The sequence below is a fragment of the Rhincodon typus genome, chromosome 3 (assembly GCF_021869965.1).
Source record: "Rhincodon typus isolate 14 chromosome 3, sRhiTyp1.1, whole genome shotgun sequence".
NCBI classification, from domain to species: domain Eukaryota; kingdom Metazoa; phylum Chordata; class Chondrichthyes; order Orectolobiformes; family Rhincodontidae; genus Rhincodon; species Rhincodon typus.
Genome location: NC_063334.1, coordinates 90,929,868 through 90,936,420, shown reverse-complemented (window position 1 = coordinate 90,936,420; position 6,553 = coordinate 90,929,868).

Sequence of the window (6,553 nt, the reverse complement as noted above, 5' to 3'; positions counted from 1 at the left end):
CCCCCTCTCTCCCTATTTATTTCAGAATCCCCTTCCCCTCCCCCATTTCTGAAGAAGGGTCTAGGCCCGAAATGTCAGCCTTCCTGCTCCTCTGATGCTGCTTGACCTGTTGTGTTCATCCAGCTCTACGCCTTGTTATCTTATAAAGAAGGAAGTCAATTCACCCTCCTCACCTTGTTATAACAAGGCAGATATAAAATACCTATTGAGAACTTTTCCATTATTAACAGAAGTGACATTGGTCAGACCTGGTCATCATCCTGTTATCTTCCAGCTTTGCCCAGTCAGATTTGGAGGCAAGTGGGAACCTCTCTCCAGCTGTAGGGATATAAAGTAAAATATAAAGGTAATCAGTAAAATTTGCTCATAGCCCTACATTCTGGTTTCAACTACCCACATATGAGTTCCATCATTTTTCTTTATTCCGTGAAGGAAGTGATTACACAGTGGGAGTACTGTTGATAGAAATCAGTCTACTTGTAGCGCTTTGACTACTAAAAACAGCAAGTTTGTGGTTAGCCACAATGAAAGGCTAGTGTTGACAGGCTTAGTTGCTCCAGGCTAAAATCATTTGTTTCACAGGCAGTTGTATCTTTGAGGCGACTCACCTGCATCTAAATTTCTGCAACATTATGTGAGACCACCGAGGAGGAGCAGCAGAATGAAATGATATCGGCCAATGGTAACAACAACAAGAGCAGTGCAGTAACAGCCTTCTCTGTAGCCATATGCAGCTCCCAGGGAGAGAGGGGGCAAACACAAAGCTGCACCTAAAGAAAGTGCTCTCCCCAACACAGGGTTTAAAGGCAAAGTGAGTTTCCTCATTGTGTCAGAGCAACAATTCTGCAAATGTTCACTCATCTTGGAGGTCGTAGCAGATATCAGTAGCTTTCTGGAACTGGATGTTTACACAAGAGCACTAGACTGCCACAACTTGCCAGTATGCATTGTCACCAAGCCCTGATATTTTGTTTTTACTTCTGGCTCCTTAAGTGATCCACTGGAAATACCTCCAGGATATCACAGTCAAGCACCTACAACTGCATCATCCAGGGTCCAAAATGCCTTGTTTTACTAATGCTGCCTATTATATCAATTTTACCACAAATGAAACTATTTAAACCCAGATGAATGTCAGCTTAATTGCTTTGGTTAGATTTCCACAGATCCAGTGATGACTGACTTCAGGCTTTTGGAAATCAAAATGCCCCTGGCCAACTAGAAATTCCACTTTTTCTCCATGAGCACTGCAGGGTCATGATACAATCTGCCCAGGAGACCTCCAAGGAGTTGCCATGATATCTTCATTCTTTGACAATCTCAGTGCAGGTTTTCTCTCCACAACACAGCCTTAAAGGCTGGTTGCTGGGAAACTGAGACAACTGACTTCAAATTTCAACAGATCTGGACGAATCTTTCAATGTGCCCCAGCAAGAGTCACCAGCATCTTGTGGTCTCCCATGCCCTCCACAACTTGGAACTGCAGAGGGGTTTGGTGCTACCAAGAAAGTGAAAAGCACTTAGGTTCCTACACCAAAGTGGAAACTCAGTTGCCAGTATCCACTCACCTGACTATAAGAGGAACCCGTAGTGGACTTATCAAGGCTCATTTAGTTAAAAATGGCAGAAATCTGGGGATTCCATTAGTAAACTTGTGACCACCTCAAACATACCTCATTCCAGTGATCGACCAGCTGGTCATTACAATCATACCCTTTTCTCTACATCAAGGTTATTCATTCTATTTATCACAAACTAACTGACCTGGGTGAATGGAGGATGTAACAAAATGGTGTTTGTGACAATGAACAGTTCACAGAAGATCATGCTTTTATTGAAATCATGATCAATAATGAAACATTAGTACTACTAATTTTTTTGTTTATTACTTCTGTGTGGTGCGACCTGTAACAGCTAAGAAGCCCATGATGGATATTTTCTGGATTTTGGAGGCCATGAGAGCTCCATCAAAGACTACCTGACCTGTAACTGTGAAGGGCTAGACCTGGTCATCTAAGCAGAATGCAATATGTGTACTTTTGACTGGGTGGGCTGAGAAGTGGGTGTGCCTTGAGAAGAGCCCCATGTGTCCTTTCTTCAGCTGCTCTCTCACAGCTCAACTATGTTTCATTGCTTGTCAAGAGCTGATGAGCATTTGGCAGCGTGTCAGTGAAGCATTGAGCCCACTCACTGCTGGTTCACTCAACCGTTGTTAAAATGGCCATCTGATTGTGCGGGACATTGGTCTAGGCCAGCATGTGCTCAGTGGTCTGGCACATCTGACTCTCCAAGGAAGGGGCTACTCTTTCATGGAGGTAGTCATCAACACAAATGTTTTAAACATCATGATACTCATTCTGGTGGTATACTCCTTCACTCTCAGTCCAAAAGCGTGCACTGCATCTTAAGATATTGACAACAGCACAGACATTTCCCATTGCTGTTTTCCAAATTCCCTCTTTGTTCGTCTACATCCAGCTAATCCAGTGTCCTGTTCCCTCTGATGGAGGCTGTTCTGCCTCCACCATCTGCTGTTCCCACTTGTGGTGTGCTCTTCACCATTTGCCACTCAATCCACCTGTGATTCTGAATGCCCTGAAGTGAATAAATATGTTAGTGCAATGCTTAGCCTCTCCTGTGGACACCTCAGGTCCCTTCCTAATACCCTCAGTCAAGACGTATGAAGGGCCAATGAAAGATGAAAAACACAAGCTCGTGCTGAAATTCAATAGCGTGTAGTTTTGGTAACACGGTATTGGAGATTTTTTTGACATAATTAGATGAATTTATATTCACCAGCTGCTATGGGGGGATTTATTTTCAATCATGCCTGCTCTGAAGCTGGTTGAGCCTCCCTTCTCATCCTGGAAGAGACACTATCTTCCTGGCCCTAGCTCCTTCTACCTGGAACGTTAACTCTGATTTCTCTCCACAGATGCTGCCAGACCTGCTGAGTTTTTCCAGCAATTTCAATTATTGTTTCTGATTTCTAGCACCTGCAGTTCTTTCAGTTTTTATTTGCTAAAGCTAGGTCATGATTAAGAAAAAGCTACTACAGCAAAGCTTGTTGCAGATTGGCTCCGGACCCATTAATAATCCTACCATTTTAGCAGGGGCTAAGTTGATAGAATCCCACCAACAACATTTGGTAAAGAGATAGTAGGAACTGCTGATGCTGGAGAATCTGATATAACAAGGTGTAGAGCTGGATGAAGCAGGCCAAGCAGCATCAGAGGAACAGGAAAGCTGACGTTTCGGGTCTAGACCCTTCTTCAGATATGGGGGAGAGGAAGGGGATTCTGAAATAAATAGGGAGAGAGTGGGAGGCGGATAGAGGAGAAGATAGGTGGAGAGGAGACAGACAGGTCAAAGAGGTGGGGGTGGAGCCAGTAAAGGTGAGTTTAGGTGGGGAGTTAAAGAGGGGATAGGTCAGTCCAGGGAGGACGGACAGGTTAAGGAGGCGGGATGAGGTTGGTAGGTAGGAGATGGGATTGGGGCTTGAGATGGGAGGAGTGGAGAGCTGGGAGCAAGAACAGGTTAGGGAGGCGGGGACGAGCTGGGCTGGTTTTGGGATGCGGTAGGGGGAGGGGAGATTTTGAAGCTTGTGAAGTCCACATTGATACCATTGGGCTGCAGGGTTCCCAAGCGGAATATGAGATGTTGTTCCTGCAACCTTCGGGTGGCATCATTGTGGCACTGCAGGAGGCCCAGGATGGACATGTTGTCCAAGGAGTGGGAGGGGGAGTTGAAATGTTTCGCGACCGGGAGGTGCAGATGTTTGTCGCAAACCGAGCGTAGGTGTTCCGCAAAGCGGTCCTCAAGCCTCAGCTTGGTTTCCCTGATGTAGAGGAGGCCACATTAGCAGATGTGCAGGTGAACATCTGTTTGATGTGGAAGGTCTTCTTGGGGCCTGGGATGGGGGTGAGGGGGGAGGTGTAGGGGCAGGTAGCACTTCCTGCGGTTGCAGGATGTCCAGGAGTGGAATGGCTCATCTTGGGAGCAGATGCAGTGGAAGCAGAGGAATTGGGAACAGGGGATGGCATTTTTGCAGGAAGGTGGGTGAGAGGATGTGTATTCTAGGTAGCTGTGGGGGTCAGTAGGCTTGAAATGGATATCGGTTTCCGGGTGGTTGCCAAAGTTGGAAACAGAGAAGTCCAGGAAGGATAGAGAGGTATCGGAGATGGTCCAGGTGAACTTAAGGTTGGGGTGAAAGGTGTTAGTGAAATGGATGAACTGTTTGATCTCCTCGTGGGAGCACAAGGCGGTGCCGATACAATCATCGATGTAACAGAGGAAGAGGTGGGGGATAGGGCCAGTGTAGCTTTGGAAGAGGGATTGTTGCACGTAGACTACAAAGACGCAGGCATAGCTTGGACCCATGCGGGTACCCATGGCCACCCCTTTTGTCTGTAGGAAGTGGGAGGAATTGAAGGAGGAGTTGTTAAGGGTGAGGACGAGTTCAGCTAACCGGATGAGGGTGTCAGTGGAGGGGGACTGATCGGGCCTGCGGGACAGGAAGAAGCGGAGGGCCTTTAGGCCATCTGCATGGGAATGCAAGTGTGTAGGGACTGGAATTCCATGGTAAAGATGAGGTCTTGGGGACCAGGGAATCGGAAGTTTTGGAGGAGGTGGAGGGCATGGGTGGTGTCATGGATGTAGGTGAGGAATTCCTGGACCAAGGGGGACAAAATGGAGTTGGGGTAAGTGGAGATAAGTTCGGTGGGGCAGGAGCAGGCGGAGACAATGGGTCGACCAGGGCAGTCAGGTTTGTGGATTTTGGGAAGGAGATAGAAGCGGGCGGTGCGGGGTTGGGGAATGATGAGGTTGGAGGCTGTGGGTGGGAGGTCACCTGAAGTGATGAGGTTGTGGATGATTTGGGAGATGATGGTTTGGTGGTCGGGGATGGGGTCATGATCAAGGGGACGGTAGGAGGAGGTGTCAGAGAGTTGGTGCCTGGCCTCGGCGATGCAGATGTCAGTGCGCCTTACTACAACTGCGCCTCCCTTGTCCGCGGGTTTTATGGTGAGGTTGGGGTTGGAGCGGAGGGAGCGGAGGGCTGCATGTTCTGTGGGGAGGGGTTGGAGTGGGTGAGAGGGATGGAGAGGTTGAGGCGATTGATGTCTCAACGGTAGTTGGAGATGATTTGATCCATTTGACGTGATCAGATAAGATAAATACAGAAGGTAGGATTTTAGCTATGCTAAGAAAATTAGGTAAGAAACACTAACTTAATCAGCACTTCCTAGAGGCTCAGTGGGTAAATTAACAGTGAGATGTGGTCTAACATGGTCTGCTTAGCCGCCTTTGTGAAACTATTGATTTCTGATGATAAAAGAAACAGCTCCACAATCACTTCTGATATATTTTGTCTGCAATCCATTCCATTTCCCTTGGCACTAACTTTGTAATCAGACTCAACTCAACATAAATGATTTTATGATTGTTATTGTCAATAAAAATACTTCATCTCTGGGAAACAAGTAGACAGATTTTGCGCTTTGGTTTATTCAACTTCTCAGCTCTGTTCAATGTGTGTTAGCTCTTCAACCACATTATGCATTTTTCTTGAGATTCAGAAAACAGAAACAGGAAGTGGCCTGAGACTGGGAACAGTTTCTTTATTTAAAAAGACACTGGCTAGATGCTCTCGCATTTGCCTTCTAACAAAATATTCATGCATGATCATCATTCCAGTCTAATTTTCTTCTTTTTTTTACTGCAAGGCACTAATCAGACCACCCCTCAAACATTGTTTATGATTCTGGCCCCCTTATCTAACAAAAGAGATGCTGGGATTAGAGGCAATCCAGAGCTTGATCCTGGGTATGGAGGGATTTGTTTAAAAGGAGGGGTTGATTTCGTGGGCCTGTGCACATGGCAGTTTAGAAGAATGAGAGGTTGTCTTGTTTGGATTGTATAAGATTCTTTTTGCCAGGATGTTTGTGGAGATGTTGTTTCCCCTTGTGGTGGAGTCTAGGAGGAGGGCATAATCTAGGAGTTAGTCATTGTCAACTTAAAACAATGATGACGAGGAATTTTGTCTCTCGGCAGGTAGTGAGTCAATGGAATTATTTACCATAGATTGCTGTCAAGGCTGGATCATTAAGTGTAGTCAAGTCTGAGGCAAACAGTTTTTAATCAGTAGAGGAATCAAGGGTATGATGAAACAACAAGAAAGTAAAGTTGAGAACTGTTTGATCAACGATGATCTCATTGAATGGTGGAGCAGATTCAATGGCCTGAATAGCCTACTACTGTTCTTATGTCTTATGGCCTTATGGTTCCTAAAAGGAATTGTTTACTTTTGTTTATTGCGGCATTAATGCCACTTGAACAATTGCAACATCTCAATTACTGGAGAAGGAAGATTATGACTGATGGAGAATTGTTGGTTAGTTTGGTCAAGCCAAGAACATAGGGTTGCACTTACTGAAGTTTTTTGGGTGAAGATTGATTCATGGGGGCAGATTTGATTTCCAAATGTGGTCGTGGCAGCAAGTTTCTTGCCGGCCAATTTATAAGTGAGGACGGATTAACAAATGTTGGGTGGTTG